Source organism: Tenrec ecaudatus (assembly GCF_050624435.1).
Source record: "Tenrec ecaudatus isolate mTenEca1 chromosome 10 unlocalized genomic scaffold, mTenEca1.hap1 SUPER_10_unloc_1, whole genome shotgun sequence".
Lineage (NCBI taxonomy): Eukaryota > Metazoa > Chordata > Mammalia > Afrosoricida > Tenrecidae > Tenrec > Tenrec ecaudatus.
The window spans coordinates 5941179-5960588 of NW_027457623.1; positions in this window are offsets into that span (position 1 = coordinate 5941179).

A 19410-nucleotide genomic window follows, 5' to 3' on the forward strand; every position below is an offset into this window, starting at 1 on the left:
GCCCGCTGGTAACCTACATAGTCCAAGAGCCCGCTAGGTAACCTTGATAGTCCAAGTGCCTTCTAGTTAACCTACGTAGTCCAAGTGCCCGCTAGATAACCTACATAGTCCAAGTGCCCACTAGGTAACCTAAATAATTCAAATGCCCGCTAGGGAAACTACATAGTCCAAGAGCCCGTTAGTTAACCTAGATAGTCCAAGTGCCCGCTAGTAAACCTAGATAGTCCAAGGGCCTGCTACTTAACCTAGATAGTCCAAGTGCCCGCTAGTTAACCTAAATCGTCCAAGTGTCCGCTAGGTAACCTAGATAGTCCAAGTGCCTGATAACTAACCTACATAGTCCAAGTGTCCGTTCGTTAACCTAGATAGTCCAAGTGCCCATTGGGTAACCTACATAGTCCAAGTGCCCGCTTGGTAACCTGGATAGTCCAAGTGCCCGGTAGTTAACCAGAATCATCAAAGTGCTCTCTAGTTAACTTACATAGTCCAAAGGCCTGCTAGTTAACCTACATAGACCAAGGGCCCGCTAGTTAACCTAGATAGTCCAAGTGCCCGCTAGTTAACCTACATAGTCCAAGTTCCCGCTAGGTAACCTAGACTGTCCAAGTGACCACTAGGTTACGTACATAGTCCAAGTGCCCGTTCGTTAACCTACATAGTCCAACTGCCCGCTAGGTAACGTAGATAGCCCAAGTGCCCGCTAGGGAACGTACATAGTCCAAGTGCCTGCTAGGTAAACTACATAGTCCAAGTGCCCGTTCATTAACCTACACAGTCCAAGTGCCCGTTCGTTAACCTACATAGCCCAAGTGCCCGCTAGGGAACATGCATAGTCCAAGTGCCCACTAGGTAACCTAGACAGTCTAATTGCCCGCTAGTTAACCTAGACAGTCCATGTACCCGATAGGGAACCTACATAGTCTAAGTGCCCGCTAGGGAACCTACGTAGTCCAAGTGCTCGCTAGGCAACCTACATAGTCCAAGTGCCCGTTAGTTAACCTAGATAGTCAAAGTGCCTGCTAGGTAACCTAAATAGTCCAAGTGCCCGCTAGGGAACCTCCATAGTCCAAGTCCCCGCTATGTAACCTAGATAGTCCAATTGCCCGTTAGATAACCTAATTAGTCGAAGTGTCCGCTAGTTAACCTACATAGTCCAAGTGCCCACTAGGTAACCTAGATAGTCCAAATGTCCGCTAGGTAACCTAGACAGTCCAAGTGCCCGCTAGGTTACCTATATAGTCGAAGTGCACGTTTGTTAACCTAGATAGTCCAAGTGCCCGCTGGTAACCTACATAGTCCAAGAGCCCGCTAGGCAACCTTGATAGTCCAAGTGCCCGCTAGTTAACCTAAATCGTCCAAGTGTCCGCTAGGTAACCTAGGTAGTCCAAGTGCCTGATAACTAACCTACATAGTCCTAGTGTCCATTCGTTAACCTAGATAGTCCAAGTGCCCATTGGGTAACCTACATAGTCCAAGTGCCCGCTTGGTAACCTGGATAGTCCAAGTGCCCGCTAGTTAACCTACATAGTCCAATTGTGTTCTAGGGAGCCTACATAGTCCACGTGACCGCTAGGGAACCTACATAGTCCAAGTGCCCGTTAGGGAAACTACATAGTCCAAGTGCCCGCTAGGTAAACTACAGAGTCCAAATGCCCGCAAGGAAACCTACATAGTCTAAATGCCCGCTAGGCAACCTACATAATCCAAGTGCCCGCTCTGGAACATAGAAAGTCCAAGTGCCCGTTAGCTAACCTAGATAGTCCAAGGGCCCGATAGTTGACCTACATAGTCCAAGTGCCAGCTAGGTAACCTAGATAGTACAAGTGCCTGCTAGGGAACCTAGATAATCCAAGTGCCTGTTAGCTAACCTAGATAGTCCAAGTGGCGGCTAGGTAACCTACATAGTCCAAGTGCCCGTTCGTTAACCTAGATAATCCAAGTGCCCGCTAGGTAACCTAGACTGTCCAAGTGACCGCTAGGTTACCTACATAGTCCAAGTGCCTGCTAGTTAACCTACATAGTCCAAGTGCCCGCTAGGTAACGTAGATAGCCCAAGTGCTCGCTAGGGAACGTACATAGTTCAAGTGCCCTTAGGTAACCTAGATAGTCCAAGTGCCCACTAGTTAACCTACATAGTCCAAGTGCCTGCTAGGTAAACTACATAGTTCAAGTGTCCGTTCACTAACCTACATACTCCAAGTGCCTGTTCGTTAACCTACATAGCCCAATGCCCGCTAGGGAACATACATAGTCCAAGTGCCCACTAGGTAACCTAGACAGTCCAATTGCCCGCTAGTTAACCTAGACAGTCCAAGTACCCGATAGGGAACCTACATAGTCTAAGTGCCCGCTAGGGAACCTACGTAGTCCAAGTGCTCGCTAGGCAACCTACATAGTCCAAGTGCCCGTTAGTTAACCTAGATAGTCAAAGTGCCTGCTAGGTAACCTAAATAGTCCAAGTGCCCGCTAGGGAACCTCCATAGTCCAAGTGCCCGCGAGGTAACCTAGATAGTCCAATTGCCCGTTAGATAACCTAGATAGTCGAAGTGTCCGCTAGTTAACCTACATTGTCAAAGTGCCCGCTAGTTAACCTAGATAGTCCAAGTGCCCGCTAGGTAACCCACATAGTGCAAGTGTCCGCTAGTTAACCTAGATCGTCCAATTGTCCGCTAGATAACCTACATAGTCCAAGTGCCCGCTAGGTAACCTAGATAGTGCAAGTGCCAGTTCGATAACCTAGATAGTCCAAGTGCCCTTTACGGAACCTAGATAGTCCAAGTGCCCGCTAGGGAACCTACGTAGTCGAATTGCTCGCTCTAGAACATACATAGTCCAAGTTCCCGTTAGTAAACCTAGATAATCCAAGTGCCCGCTAGTTAACCTTGATAGTCCAAGTGCCCGCTAGGTAACCTACATAGTCCAAGTGCCCGCTAGGTAACCTATATAGTCCAAATGCCCGCTAGGGAACCTACATAGTCCAAGCGTGCGCTAGTTAACCTAGATAGTCCAAGTGCCCGCTAGTTAACCTAGATAGTCCAAGTGCCCGGTAGTTAACCAGAATCATCAAAGTGCCCTCTAGTTAACTTATATAGTCCAAAGGCCTGCTAGTTAACCTACATAGACCAAGGGCCCGCTAGTTAACCTAGATAGTCCAAGTGCCCGCTAGTTAACCTACATAGTCCAAGTTCCCGCTAGGTAACCTAGACTGTCCAAGTGACCACTAGGTTACCAACATAGTCCAAGTGCCCGTTCGTTAACCTACATAGTCCAAGTGCCCGCTAGGTAACATAGATAACCCAAGTGCCCGCTAGGGAATGTACATAGTCCTGGTGCCTGCTAGGTAAACTACATAGTCCAAGTGCCCGTTCATTAACCTACGTAGTCCAAGTGCCCGTTCGTTAACCTACATAGCCCAAGTGCCCGCTGGGGAACATACATAGTCCAAGTTCCCACTATGTAACCTAGACAGTCTAATTGCCCGCTAGTTAACCTAGACAGTCCAAGTACCCGATAGGGAACCTACATAGTTTAAGTGCCCGCTAGGGAACCTACGTAGTCCAAGTGCTCGCTAGGCAACCTACATAGTCCAAGTGCCCGTTAGTTAACCTAGATAGTCAAAGTGCCTGCTAGGTAACCTAAATAGTCCAAGTGCCCGCTAGGGAACCTCCATAGTCCAAGTCCCCGCTAGGTAACCTAGATAGTCCAGTTGCCCGTTAGATAACCTAATTAGTCGAAGTGTCCGCTAGTTAACCTACATAGTCCAAGTGCCCACTAGGTAACCTAGATAATCCAAATGTCCGCTAGGTAACCTAGACAGTCCAAGTGCCCGCTGGTAACCTACATAGTCCAAGAGCCCGCTAGATAACCTTGATAGTCCAAGTGCCTTCTAGTTAACCTATGTAGTCCAAGTGCCCGCTAGATAACCTACATAGTCCAAGTGCCCACTAGGTAACCTAAATAATTCAAATGACCGCTTGGGAAACTACATAGTCCAAGTGGCCGTTAGTTAACCTAGATAGTCCAAGTGGCCGCTAGTAAACCTAGATAGTCCAAGGGCCTGCTACTTAACCTAGATAGTCCAAGTGCCCGCTACTTAACCTAAATCGTCCAAGTGTCCGCTAGGTAACCTAGATAGTCCAACTGCCTGATAACTAACCTACATAGTCCAAGTGTCCGTTCGTTAACCTAGATAGTCCAAGTGCCCATTGGGTAACCTACATAGTCCAAGTGCCCGCCTGGTAACCTGGATAGTCCAAGTGCCCGCTAGTTAACCTACATAGTCCAAGTGTCTTCTAGGGAGCCTACATAGTCCACGTGACCGCTAGGGAACCTACATAGTCCAAGTGCCCGTTAGGGAAACTACATATTCCAAGTGCCCGCTAGGTAACCTACAGAGTCCAAATGCCCGCAAGGAAACCTACATAGTCTAAATGCCCGCTAGGCAACCTACATAATCCAAGTGCCCGCTCTGGAACATACAAAGTCCAAGTGCCCGTTCGTTAACCTAGATAATCCAAGTGCCCGCCAGGTAACCTGGACTGTTCAAGTGACCGCTAGGTTACCTACATAGTCCAAGGGCCCGCTAGTTAACCTGCATAGTCCAAGTGCCCGCTAGGTAACGTAGATAGCCCAAGTGCTCGCTAGGGAACGTACATAGTTCAAGTGCCCTTAGGTAACCTAGATAGTCCAAGTGCCCACTAGTTAACCTACATAGTCCAAGTGCCTGCTAGGTAAACTACATAGTCCAAGTGCCCGTTCATTAACCTACATAGTCCAAGTGCCCGTTCGTTAACCTAAATAACCCAATGCCCGCTAGGGAACATCCATAGTCCAAGTGCCCACTAGGTAACCTAGACAGTCCAATTGCCCGCTAGTTAACCTAGACAGTCCAAGTACCCGATAGGGAACCTACATTGTCTAAATGCGCGCTAGGGAACCTACGTAGTCCAAGTGCTCGCTAGGCAACCTACAAAGTCCAAGTGCCCGTTAGTTAACCTAGATAGTCAAAGTGCCTGCTAGGTAACCTAAATAGTCCAAGTGCCCGTAGGGAACCTCCATAGTCCAAGTGCCCGCTAGGTAACCTAGATAGTCCAATTGCCCGTTAGATAACCTAGATAGTCGAAGTGTCCGCTAGTTAACCTACATAGTCCAAGTGCCCACTAGGTAACCTAGATAGTCCAAATGTCCGCTAGGTAACCTAGACAGTCCAAGTGCCCGCTAGGTTACCTACATAGTCCAAGTGCACGTTCGTTAACCTAGATAGTCCAAGTGCCCGCTGGTAACCTACATAGTCCAAGAGCCCGCTAGGTAACCTTGATAGTCCAAGTGCCTTCTAGTTAACCTACGTAGTCCAAGTGCCCGCTAGATAACCTACATAGTCCAAGTGCCCACTAGGTAACCTAAATAATCCAAATGCCCGCTAGGGAAACTACATAGTCCAAGTGCCCGTTAGTTAACCTAGATAGTCCAAGTGCCCGCTAGTAAACCTAGATAGTCCAAGGGCCTGCTACTTAACCTAGATAGTCCAAGTCCCGGCTAGTTAACCTAAATCGTCCAAGTGTCCGCTAGGTAACCTAGATAGTCCAATTGCCTGATAAGTAACCTACATAGTCCAAGTGTCCGTTCGTTAACCTAGATAGTCCAAGTGCCCATTGGGTAACCTACATAGTCCAAGTGCCCGCTTGGTAACCTGGATAGTCCAAGTGCCCGCTAGTTAACCTACATAGTCCAAGTGTCTTCTAGGGAGCCTACATAGTCCACGTGACCGCTAGGGAACCTACATTGTCCAAGTGCCCGTTAGGGAAACTACATAGTCCAAGTGCCCGCTAGGTAACCTACAGAGTCCAAATGCCAGCAAGGAAACCTACATAGTCTAAATGCCCGCTAGGCAACCTACATAATCCAAGTGCCCGCTCTGGAACATACAAAGTCCAAGTGCCCGTTAGCTAACCTAGATAGTCCAAGGGCCCGATAGTTGACCTACATTGTCCAAGTGCCAGCTAGGTAACCAAGATAGTACAAGTGCCCGCTAGGGAACCTAGATAATCCAAGTGCCTGTTAGCTAACCTAGATAGTCCAAGTGGCGGCTAGGTAACCTACATAGTCCAAGTGCCCGTTCGTTAACCTAGATAATTCAAGTGCCCGCAAGGTAACCTAGACAGTCCAAGTGCCCGCTAGGTAACCTACATAGTCCAAATGCCCGCTAGTTAACCTACATAGTCCAAGTGCCCTTTAGGTAACCTAGATAGTCCAAGTTCCCGCTATTTAACCTTCATAGTCCAAGTGCCCGCTAGGTAACCTAGATAGTGAAAGTGCCCATTAGGTAACCTAGATAGTCCAAGTGCCCGCTAGGTAACCTACATAGTCCAAGTGCCCGCTAGGTAACCTATATAGTCCAAATGCCCGCTAGGGAACCTACATAGTCCAAGCGTGCGCTAGTTAACCTAGATAGTCCAAGTGCCCGCTAGTTAACCTAGATAGTCCAAGTGCCCGGTAGTTAACCAGAATCATCAAAGTGCCCTCTAGTTAACTTACATAGTCCAAAGGCCTGCTAGTTAACCTACATAGACCAAGGGCCCGCTAGTTAACCTAGATAGTCCAAGTGCCCGCTAGTTAACCTACATAATCCAAGTTCCCGCTAGGTAACCTAGACTGTCCAAGTGACCACTAGGTTACCAACATAGTCCAAGTGCCCGTTCGTTAACCTACATAGTCCAAGTGCCCGCTAGGTAACATAGATAGCCCAAGTGCCCGCTAGGGAACGTACATAGTCCTGGTGCCTGCTAGGTAAACTACATAGTCCAAGTGCCCGTTCATTAACCTACGTAGTCCAAGTGCCCGTTCGTTAACCTACATAGCCCAAGTGCCCGCTGGGGAACATACATAGTCCAAGTTCCCACTATGTAACCTAGACAGTCTAATTGCCCGCTAGTTAACCTAGACAGTCCAAGTACCCGATAGGGAACCTACATAGTTTAAGTGCCCGCTAGGGAACCTACGTAGTCCAAGTGCTCGCTAGGCAACCTACATAGTCCAAGTGCCCGTTAGTTAACCTAGATAGTCAAAGTGCCTGCTAGGTAACCTAAATAGTCCAAGTGCCCGCTAGGGAACCTCCATAGTCCAAGTCCCCGCTAGGTAACCTAGATAGTCCAGTTGCCCGTTAGATAACCTAATTAGTCGAAGTGTCCGCTAGTTAACCTACATAGTCCAAGTGCCCACTAGGTAACCTAGATAATCCAAATGTCCGCTAGGTAACCTAGACAGTCCAAGTGCCCGCTGGTAACCTACATAGTCCAAGAGCCCGCTAGATAACCTTGATAGTCCAAGTGCCTTCTAGTTAACCTATGTAGTCCAAGTGCCCGCTAGATAACCTACATAGTCAAAGTGCCCACTAGGTAACCTAAATAATTCAAATGCCCGCTAGGGAAACTACATAGTCCAAGTGGCCGTTAGTTAACCTAGATAGTCCAAGTGGCCGCTAGTAAACCTACATAGTCCAAGGGCCTGCTACTTAACCTAGATAGTCCAAGTGCCCGCTACTTAACCTAAATCATCCAAGTGTCCGCTAGGTAACCTAGATAGTCCAAGTGCCTGATAACTAACCTACATAGTCCAAGTGTCCGTTCGTTAACCTAGATAGTCCAAGTGCCCATTGGGTAATCTACATAGTCCTAGTGCCCGCCTGGTAACCTGGATAGTCCAAGTGCCCGCTAGTTAACCTACATAGTCCAAGTGTCTTCTAGGGAGCCTACATAGTCCACGTGACCGCTAGGGAACCTACATAGTCCAAGTGCCCGTTAGGGAAACTACATATTCCAAGTGCCCGCTAGGTAACCTACAGAGTCCAAATGCCCGCAAGGAAACCTACATAGTCTAAATGCCCGCTAGGCAACCTACATAATCCAAGTGCCCGCTCTGGAACATACAAAGTCCAAGTGCCCGTTCGTTAACCTAGATAATCCAAGTGCCCGCCAGGTAACCTGGACTGTCCAAGTGACCGCTAGGTTACCTACATAGTCCAAGGGCCCGCTAGTTAACCTGCATAGTCCAAGTGCCCGCTAGGTAACGTAGATAGCCCAAGTGCTCGCTAGGGAACGTACATAGTTCAAGTGCCCTTAGGTATCCTAGATAGTCCAAGTGCCCACTAGTTAACCTACATAGTCCAAGTGCCTGCTAGGTAAACTACATAGTCCAAGTGCCCGTTCATTAACCTACATAGTCCAAGTGCCCGTTCGTTAACCTACATAGCCCAATGCCCGCTAGGGAACATACATAGTCCAAGTGCCCACTAGGTAACCTAGACAGTCCAATTGCCCGCTAGTTAACCTAGACAGTCCAAGTACCCGATAGGGAACCTACATAGTCTAAGTGCGCGCTAGGGAACCTACGTAGTCCAAGTGCTCGCTAGGCAACCTACAAAGTCCAAGTGCCCGTTAGTTAACCTAGATAGTCAAAGTGCCTGCTAGGTAACCTAAATAGTCCAAGTGCCCGTAGGGAACCTCCATAGTCCAAGTGCCCGCTAGGTAACCTAGATAGTCCAATTGCCCGTTAGATAACCTAGATAGTCGAAGTGTCCGCTAGTTAACCTACATAGTCCAAGTGCCCACTAGGTAACCTAGATAGTCCAAATGTCCACTAGGTAACCTAGACAGTCCAAGTGCCCGCTAGGTTACCTACATAGTCCAAGTGCACGTTCGTTAACCTAGATAGTCCAAGTGCCCGCTGGTAACCTACATAGTCCAAGAGCCCGCTAGGTAACCTTGATAGTCCAAGTGCCTTCTAGTTAACCTACGTAGTCCAAGTGCCCGCTAGATAACCTACATAGTCCAAGTGCCCACTAGGTAACCTAAATAATCCAAATGCCCGCTAGGGAAACTACATAGTCCAAGTGCCCGTTAGTTAACCTAGATAGTCCAAGTGCCCGCTAGTAAACCTAGATAGTCCAAGGGCCTGCTACTTAACCTAGATAGTCCAAGTCCCGGCTAGTTAACCTAAATCGTCCAAGTGTCCGCTAGGTAACCTAGATAGTCCAATTGCCTGATAAGTAACCTACATAGTCCAAGTGTCCGTTCGTTAACCTAGATAGTCCAAGTGCCCATTGGGTAACCTACATAGTCCAAGTGCCCGCTTGGTAACCTGGATAGTCCAAGTGCCCGCTAGTTAACCTACATAGTCCAAGTGTCTTCTAGGGAGCCTACATAGTCCACGTGACCGCAAGGGAACCTACATTGTCCAAGTGCCCGTTAGGGAAACTACATAGTCCAAGTGCCCGCTAGGTAACCTACAGAGTCCAAATGCCAGCAAGGAAACCTACATAGTCTAAATGCCCGCTAGGCAACCTACATAATCCAAGTGCCCGCTCTGGAACATACAAAGTCCAAGTGCCCGTTAGCTAACCTAGATAGTCCAAGGGCCCGATAGTTGACCTACATTGTCCAAGTGCCAGCTAGGTAACCAAGATAGTACAAGTGCCCGCTAGGGAACCTAGATAATCCAAGTGCCTGTTAGCTAACCTAGATAGTCCAAGTGGCGGCTAGGTAACCTACATAGTCCAAGTGCCCGTTCGTTAACCTAGATAATTCAAGTGCCCGCAAGGTAACCTAGACAGTCCAAGTGCCCGCTAGGTAACCTACATAGTCCAAATGCCCGCTAGTTAACCTACATAGTCCAAGTGCCCTTTAGGTAACCTAGATAGTCCAAGTTCCCGCTATTTAACCTACATAGTCCAAGTGCCTGCTAGGTAACCTAGATAGTGAAAGTGCCCATTAGGTAACCTAGATAGTCCAAGTGCCTGCTAGGTAACCTACATTGTCCACGTTCCCGCTAGGTAACCTAGATAGTCCAAGTGCCCGTTACCTAACCTGATAGTCCAAGTGCCCGCTAGGCTACACACATAGTCCAAGTGCCCTTTCGTTAACCTAGAAGTCCAAGTGCCCGCTATGTAACCTAGACAGTGCAAGTGCCCATTCGTTAACCTAGATTGTCCAAGTGCCCGCTAGGGAACCTATATACTCCAAGTGCTATCTAGGTAACCTAGATAGTCCACGGGCCCACTAGTTAACCTACATAGTCCAAGGGCTCAATTGTTAACTTTGATAATCCAAGTGCCCATTAGTAAACCTAGATCTTCCAAGTGCCCCCTAGTTAACCTAGATCGTCCAAGTGTCCTCTAGTTAACCTACATAGTCAAGTGCCCGCTAGGTAACCTACATAGTGCAAGTGTCTGCTAGGTAACCTACATAGTCCAAGTGCCGCTAGTTAACGTAGATAGTCCAAGTGCCCGCTAGGGAAGGGACATAGTCCAAGTGCCCCCTAGGTAACCTAGAGAGTGCAAGTGCCCGCTAGTTAACCTACATAATCCAAGTGCCTGCTAGGTAACCTAGATAGTCCAAGGGCCTGCTAGTTAACCTACATAGTCCAAGTGCCCGCCAGGTAACCTGCATAGTGCAAATTCCGCTAGTTAACCTACATAGTCAAAGTGCCCGCTAGGTAACCTAGATAGTCCAAGAGCCTGCTAGGTAACCTACATAGTGCAAGTGTCCGCTAGTTAACCTAGATCGTCCAATTGTCCGCTAGTTAACCTACATAGTCCAAGTGCCCTTTAGGGAACCTAGATTGTCCAAGTGCCCGCTAGGGAACCTACATAGTCCAATTGCCCGCTCTGGAACATACATTGTCCAAGTGCCCGTTAGTTAACCTAGATAATCCAAGTGCCCGCTAGTTAACCTAGATAATCCAAGTGCCCGCTAGGTAACCTACATAGTCCAAGTGCCCGCTAGGTAACCTATATAGTCCAAATGCTCGCTAGGGAACCTACATAGTCCAAGCGTGCGCTAGTTAACCTAGATAGTCCAAGTGCCCGCTAGTTAACCAGGATCATCAAAGTGCCCTCTAGTTAACTTACATAGTCCAAAGGCCTGCTAATTAACCTAGATAGTTCAAGTGCCCGCTAGTTAACCTACATAGTCCAAGTTCCTGCTAGGTAACCTAGACAGTCCAAGTGACCACTAGGTTACCTACATAGTCCAAGTGCCCGTTCGTTAACCTACATAGTCCAAGTGCCCGCTAGGTAACGTAGATAGCCCAAGTGCCCGCTAGGGAAGGTACATAGTCCAAGTGCCCGTAGGTAACCTAGATAGTCCAAGTGCCTGCTAGTTAACCGACATAGTCCAAGTACCTGCTAGGTAAACTACATAATCCAAGTGCCCGTTCGTTAACCTACTTAGTCCAAGTGCCCGTTCGTTAACCTACATAGTCCAAGTGGCCGCTAGGGAACGTAGATAGCCTAAGTGCCCGCTAGGGAACGTACATACTCCAAGTGCCCACTAGGTAACCTAGACAGTCCAATTGCCCGCTAGTTAACCTAGACAGTCCAAGTACCCGATAGGGAACCTACATAGTCCAATTGCCCGCTAGGGAACCTACATAGTCCAAGTGCTCGCTAGGCAACCTACATCGTCCAAGTGCCCGTTAGTTAACCTAGATAGTCAAAGTGCCTGCTAGGTAACCTAAATAGTCCAAGTGCCCGCTAGGGAACCTCCATAGTCCACGTGCCCGTTAGGTAACCTAGATAGTCCAATTGCCCGTTAGATAACCTAGATAGTCGAAGTGTCCTATAGTTAACCTACATAGTCCAAGTGCCCGTTCGTTAACCTAGATAGTCCAAGTGCCCGGTAGGTAACCTAGACAGTCTAAGTGCCTGCTAGGTTGCCTACATAGTCCAAATGCACGTTCGTTAACCTAGATAGTCCAAATGCCCGCTGGTAACCTACATAGTCCAAGGGCCCGCTAGGTAACTTTGATAGTCCAAGTGCCTTCTAGTTAACCTACATAGTCCAAGTGCCCGCTAGGTAACCTACATAGTCCAAGTGCCCACTAGGTAACTTAAATAATCCAAATGCCCGCTAGGAAAACTACATAGTCCAAGTGCCCATTGGGTAACCTACATAGTCCAAGTGCCTTCCTGGTAACCTGGATAGTCCAAGTGCCCGCTAGTTAACCTACATAGTCCAAGTGACTTCTACGGAGCCTACATAGTCCACGTGACCGCTAGGGAACCTACATAGTCCAAGTACCCGTTAGGGAAACTACATAGTCCAAGTGCCCACTAGGTAACCTACAGAGTCCAAATCCCCGCAAGGAAACCTACATAGTCTAAATGCCCGCTAGGCAACCTACATAATCCAAGTGCCCGCTCTGGAACATACAAAGTCCAAGTGCCCGTTAGCTAACCTAGATAGTCCAAGGGCCCAATAGTTGACCTACATAGTCCAAGTGCCAGCTAGGTAACCTAGATAGTACAAGTGCCCGCTAGGGAACCTAGATAATCCAAGTGCCTGTTAGCTAACCTAGATAGTCCAAGTGGCGGCTAGGTAACATACATAGTCCAAGTGCCCGTTCTTTAACCTAGATAATCCACGTGCCCTCAAGGTAACCTAGACAGTCCAAGTGCCCGCTAGGTAACCTACATAGTCCAAATGCCCGCTAGTTAACCTACATAGTCCAAGTGCCCTTTAGGTAACCTAGATAGTCCAAGTGCCCGCTATTTAACCTACATAGTCCAAGTGCCCGCTAGGTAACCTAGATAGTGAAAGTGCCCGTTAAGTAACCTAGATAGTCCAAGTACCTGCGAGGTAACCTACATTGTCCACGTTCCCGCTAGGTAACCTAGATAGTCCAAGTGCCCGTTACCTAACCTAGGTAGTCCAAGTGCCCGCTAGGCTACACACATAGTCCAAGTGCCCGTTCGTCAACCTAGAAGTCCAAGTGCCCGCTATGTAACTTAGACAGTCCAAGTGCCCATTCGTTAACCTAGATAGTCCAAGTGCCCGCTAGGGAACCTATATACTCCAAGTGCTATCTAGGTAACCTAGATAGTCCAAGGGCCCACTAGTTAACCTACATAGTCCAAGGGCTTGATTGTTAACTTTGGTAATCCAAGTGCCCGTTAGTAAACCTAGATCGTCCAAGGGCCCCCTAGTTAACCTAGATCGTCCAAGTGTCCTCTAGTTAACCTACATAGTCCAATTGCCCGCTAGGTAACCTACATTGTGCAAGTGTCTGCTAGGTAACCTACATAGTCCAAGTGCCGCTAGTTAACGTAGATAGTCCAAGTGCCCGCTAGGGAAGGTACATAGTCCAAGTGCCCCCTAGGTAACCTAGAGAGTGCAAGTGCCCGCTAGTTAACCTACATAGTCCAAGTGCCTGATAGGTAACCTAGATAGTCAAAGTACCCGCTAGGTAACCTAGATAGTCCAAGTGCCTGCTAGGTAACCTACACAGTGCAAGTGTCCGCTAGTTAACCTACATAGTCCAAGTGCCCGCTAGGTAACCTAAATAGTCCAAGTGTCCGTTTGGTAACCTAGATAGTCCAAGTGCCCTTTAGGGAACCTAGATAGTCCAAGTGACCGCTAGGGAACCTACGTAGTCCAATTGCCCGCTCTGGAACATACATTGTCCAAGTGCCCGTTAGTTAACCTAGATAATCCAAGTGCCCGCTAGTTAACCTAGATAGTCCAAGTGCCCGCTAGGTAACCTACATAGTCCAAGTGCCCTCTAGGTAACCTATATAGTCCAAATGTCCGTTAGGGAACCTACATAGTCCAAGCGCGCGCTAGTTAACCTAGATAGTCCAAGTGCCCGCTAGTTAACCAGGATCATCAAAGTGTCCTCTAGTTAACTTACATAGTCCAAAGGCCTTCTAGTTAACCTAGATAGTCCAAGTGCCCGCTAGGTTACCTACATAGTCCAAGTGCCCGTTCGTTAACCTACATAGTCCAAGTGCCCGCTAGGTAACGTAGATAGCCCAAGTGCCCGCTAGGGAAGGTACATAGTCCAAGTGCCCGTAGGTAACCTAGATAGTCCAAGTGCCCGCTAATTAACCTACATAGTCCAAGTACCTGCTAGGTAAACTACATAATCCAAGTGCCCGTTCATTAACCTACATAGTCCAAGTGCCCGCTAGGTAACGTAGATAGCCCAAGTGCCCGCTAGGGAACGTACATACTCCAAGTGCCCACTAGGTAACCTAGACAGTCCAATTGCCTGCTAGTTAACCTAGACAGTCCAAGTATCCGATAGTGAACCTACATAGTCCAATTGCCCGCTAGGGAACCTACATAGTCCAAGTGCTCGCTAGGCAACCTACATATTCCAAGTGCCCGTTAGTTAACCTAGATAGTCAAAGTGCCTGCTAGGTAACGTAAATAGTCCAAGTGCCCGCTAGGGAAGGTACATAGTCCAAGTGCCCGTAGGTAACCTAGATAGTCCAAGTGCCCGCTAATTAACCTACATAGTCCAAGTACCTGCTAGGTAAACTACATAATCCAAGTGCCCGTTCATTAACCTACATAGTCCAAGTGCCCGTTCGTTAACCTACATAGTCCAAGTGCCCGCTAGGTAACGTAGATAGCCTAAGTGCCCGCTAGGGAACGTACATACTCCAAGTGCCCACTAGGTAACCTAGACAGTCCAATTGCCTGCTAGTTAACCTAGAGAGTCCAAGTATCCGATAGGGAACCTACATAGTCCAATTGCCCGCTAGGGAACCTACATAGTCCAAGTGCTCGCTAGGCAACCTACATCGTCCAAGTGCCCGTTAGTTAACCTAGATAGTCAAAGTGCCTGCTAGGTAACCTAAATAGTCCAAGTGCCCGCTAGGGAACCTCCATAGTCCAAGTGCCCGCTAGGTAACCTAGATAGTCCAATTGCCCGTTAGATAACCTAGATAGTCGAAGTGTCCTCTAGTTAAGCTACATAGTCCAAGTGCCCGTTGGTTAACCTAGATAGTCCAAGTGCCCGGTAGGTAACCTAGACAGTCCAAGTGCCCGCTAGGTTACCTATATAGTCCAAGTGCACGTTCGTTAACCTAGATAGTCCAAGTGCCCGCTGGTAACCTACATAGTCCAAGGGCCCGCTATGTAACATTGATAGTCCAAGTGCCTTCTAGTTAACCTACGTAGTCCAAGTGCCCGCTAGGTAACCTACATAGTCCAAGTGCCCACTAGGTAACCTAAATAATCCAAATGCCCGCTAGGGAAACTACATAGTCCAAGTGCCCATTGGGTAACCTACATAGTCCAAGTGCCCGCCTGGGAACCTGGATAGTCCAAGTGCCCGCTAGTTAACCTACATAGTCCAAGTGCCTTCTAGGGAGCCTACATAGTCCACGTGACCGCTAGGGAACCTACATAGTCCAAGTGCCCGTTAGGGAACCTACATAGTTCAAGTGTCCGCTAGGTAACCTACATAGTCCAAATGCCCGCAAGGAAACCTACATAGTCTAAATGCCCGCTAGGCAACCTACATAATCCAAGGGTCCGCTCTGGAAGATACATAGTCCAAGAGCCCGTTAGCTAACCTAGATAGTCCAAGGGCTCGCTAGTTGACCTACATATTCCAACTGCCAGCCAGGTAACCTAGATAGTACAAGTGCCCGCTAAGGAACCTAGATAGTCCAAGTGCCTTTTAGCTAACCTAGAAAGTCTAAGTGGCGGCTAGGTAACCTACATAGTCCAAGTGCCCGTCGTTAACCTAGATAATCCAAGTGCCCGCTTGGTAACCAAGACAGTCCAAGTGCCCGCTAGGTAACCTACATAGTCCAAATGCCCGCTAGTTAACCTACATAGTCCAAGTGCCCGTTAAGTAACCTAGATAGTCCAAATGCCCGCTAGGGAACCCACATAGTCCAAGTGCCCGCTAGGGAACTTACATAGTCCAAGGGCCGCTAGAGAACCTACATAGTCCGAGTGCTCGTTAGTTAACCTAGATAGTCCAAGTGCCCGCTAGGTAACCTAGATAGTCCAACAGCCCGGTAGGTAACCTACATACTCCAAGTACCCACTAGGTAACGTAGATAGTTCAAGTGCCAACTAGGTAACCTACAAAGTCTAAGTGCCCGCTAAGGAATCTATATAGTCCAAATGCCCGCTAGGTTGCCTACATAATCTAAATGCCCGCTAGGTAACCTAGATAGTCCAAGGGCTTGCTAGGTAACCTACATAGTCCTAGTGCCGCCTAGTTAACCTACATTCTCTAAATGCCCCATAGGGAACCTACATAGTCCAAGTGCCCGCTAGGTAACCTACATAGTCCAAATGCCCTCTAGTTAACCCACATAGTCCAAGTGCCCGCTAGGGAACTTACATAGTCCAAGGGCCCGCTAGGGAACCTACATAGTCCAAGTGCCCGTTAGTTAACCTAGATAGTCCAAGTGCCCGCTCTGTAACCTAGATTGTCCAACAGCCCGCTAGGTAACCAACATACTCCAAGAACCCGATAGGCAACGTAGATAGTTCAAGTGCCAGCTTGGTAAGCTAGATAGTCCAAGTGCCCGCTAGGTAACCTACAAAGTCTAAGTGCCCGCTAGGTTATCTATATAGTCCAAATGCCCGCTAGGGAACCTACGTAGTCCAAGTGCCCGCTAGGTAACCTACATAGTCCAAGTGGCCTCTAGTTAACCTAGATCGTCCAAGTGCCCGCTAGTTAACCTACAGAGTCCAAGGGCCCGTTTGTTAACCTACATAGTCCAAGGTCCGCTAGTTAACCTAGATAGTCCAAGTGCTCGCTAGTTAGCCTACATAGTAAAAGGGCCCGCTAGTTGACCTAGATAGTCCAAGTGCCCGCTAGGTAACCTAAGTAGTCCAAATGTCAGATAGGGATCCTACATACTCCAAGTGCCCGCTAGTTAACCTACATAGTCCAGGTTCCCCTTAGGTCACCTAGATAGTCCAAGGGCCCGCTAGGTAACCTACATAGTCCTAGTGCCCCCTAGTTAACCTACATTCTCAAAGTGCCCGATAGGGAACCTACATAGTCCAAGTGCCCGCTCAGTAACCTACATAGTCCAAATGCCCGCTAGTTAACCTACATAGTCCAAGTGCCCGATAGGGAACCTACATAATCCAATTGCCCGCTAGGGAACCTACCTAGTCCAAGTGCCCGTTAGGTAATCTAGATAGTACAAATGCCCACTAGGGAACCCACATAGTCCAAGTGCCCGCTAGGGAACTTACATAGTCCAAGGGCCCGCTAGGGAACCTACATAGTACAAGTGTCCGTTAGTTAACCTAGATAGTCCCAGTGCCCGCTAGGTAACCTAGATAGTCCAACAGCCAGGTAGGTAATCTACATACTCCAAGTACCTGCTAGGTAACGTAGATAGTTCAAGTGCCAGCTAGGTAACCTAGATAGTCCAAGTGCCCGCTAGGTAACCTACAAAGTCTAAGTGCCCGCTAGGTAATCTATATAGTCCAAATGCCCGCTAGGTAACCTAGATAGTCTAAGGGCCCGCTAGGTAACCTACATAGTCCTAGTGCCCCCTAGTTAACCTACATTTTCCAAGTGCCCGATAGGGAACCTACATAGTCCAAGTGCCCGCTAGGTAACCTACATAGTCCAAATGCCCTCTAGTTATTCTACATAGTCCAACTGCCCGATAGGGAACGTACATAATCCAAGTGCCTGCTAGGGAACGTACATAGTCCAAGTGCCCGTTAGGTAACCTAGAAAGTCCAAATGCCCGCCAGGAAAACCACATAGTCCAAGTGCCCGCTAGGGAACTTACATAGTCCAAGGGCCCGCTAGGGGACCTACACAGTCCAAGTGCCCGTTAGTTAACCTAGATAGTCCAAGTGCCCTCTTGGTAACCTAGATAGTCCAACCGCCCGGTAGGTAACCTACATACTCCAAGTACCCGCTAGGTAACGTAGATAGTTCAAGTGCCAGCTAGGTAACCTACAAAGTCTAAGTGCCTGCTAGGTAATCTATATAGTCCAAATGACCGCTAGGGAGCCTACATAGTCCAAATGCCCGCTAGGTAACCTAGATAGTCCAAGTGCCCGCTTGGTAACCTAGATAGTCCAACAGCCCGCTAAGTAAACTACATGCTCCAAGATCCCGCTATAACGTAGATAGTTCAAGTGCCAGCCAGGTAACCTAGATAGTTCATGTGCCGCTAGGTGACCTACAAAGTCAAAGTGTCCGCTAGGTTATCTATATAATCCAAATGCCCGCCAGGGTATCTACATAGTCCAAGGGCCCGCTAATTAACGTAGATAGTCCAAGTGCCGCTAGTTATTCTACATAGATCAATGTCCCACTATTTAACCTTCATAGTCCAAGTACCCGCTAAGAAACCTAGATAGTCCAAGTGCACGCTAGTTAACCTAGATAGTCCAAGTGCCCTCTAGTTAACCTAGATCGTCCAATTGCCCGCTAAGTAACCTAGATAGTCCAAGTGCCCGTAACCTAACCTAGATAGTCCAATTGCCCGCTATGCAACATACATTGTCCAAGTGCCCGTTCGTTAACCTAGAAGTCCAAGTGCCTGCTAGGTAACCTAGACTCTCCAAGTACCCGCTAGGTTACCTACATAGTCCAAATGCCCATTCGGTAACCTAGATAATGCAAGTGCCCGGTAGTTAACCTACAAAGTCCAAGTGCCCGATAGGTAACCTAGATAGTACAAGGGCCCGCTAGTTAACCTACATAGTCCAAGTGCCCGGTAGTTAACTTACATAGTTCAAGTGTCCGTAGGCAACATACAGAGTCCAAGTGCCCGCCAGGGAACCTACATAGACCAAGTGCCCGCTAGTTAATCTACATAGTTCAAGGGCCTGCTAGTTAACATACATAATTCAAGTACCCGCTAGTTAACCTAGGTCGTCCAAGTGTCCGCAAATTAACCTACATAGTACAAGTGCCCGCTAGGGAACTTAGATATTCTAAGTGACCGCTCTGGAACCTACATAGTCCAAGTGACTGCTAGGGAACCTACATAGTCTAAGTGCCCGCTCTGGAACATACATAGTCCAAGTGCCCGCTAGGGAATCTACATAGTCCAAGGGCCCGCTAGTTAACGTAGATAGTCCAAGTGCTGCTAGTTAATCTACATAGTCCAAGGGCCCGCTAGTTAACCTACATAGTCCATGTACCCGCTAGTTAACCTAGATCGTTCAAGTGCCCACTAGGTAACCTACATAATCCAAGGGCCCGCTAGTTAACCTACATAGTCCAAGGGCCGACTAGTTAACCTACATCGTCCAAGGGCCCGCTAGTTAACCTAGATAGTCCAAGTGCCCACTAGTTAACCTACATAGTCCACGTGCCCGCTAGGTAACCTAGACAGTTCAAGTGACCACTAGGTTACCTGCATAGTCCAAGTGCCCGTTTGTTAACCTACATAGTCCAAATGCCCGCTAGGTAACAAATATAGTCCAAATGCCCGCTAGGGGCACTAATAGTCCATATGCCCGCTAGTTAACCTAGATAGTCCAAGTGCTCGCTAGTTAACCTAGATAGACCAAGTGCCCGCTAGGGAACCTATCTAGTCCAAGTACCCGCCAGGAAACGTACATAGTCCAAGTGCCTGCTAGGTAACGTACATAGTCCAAGTGCCCGCTAGGTAACGTA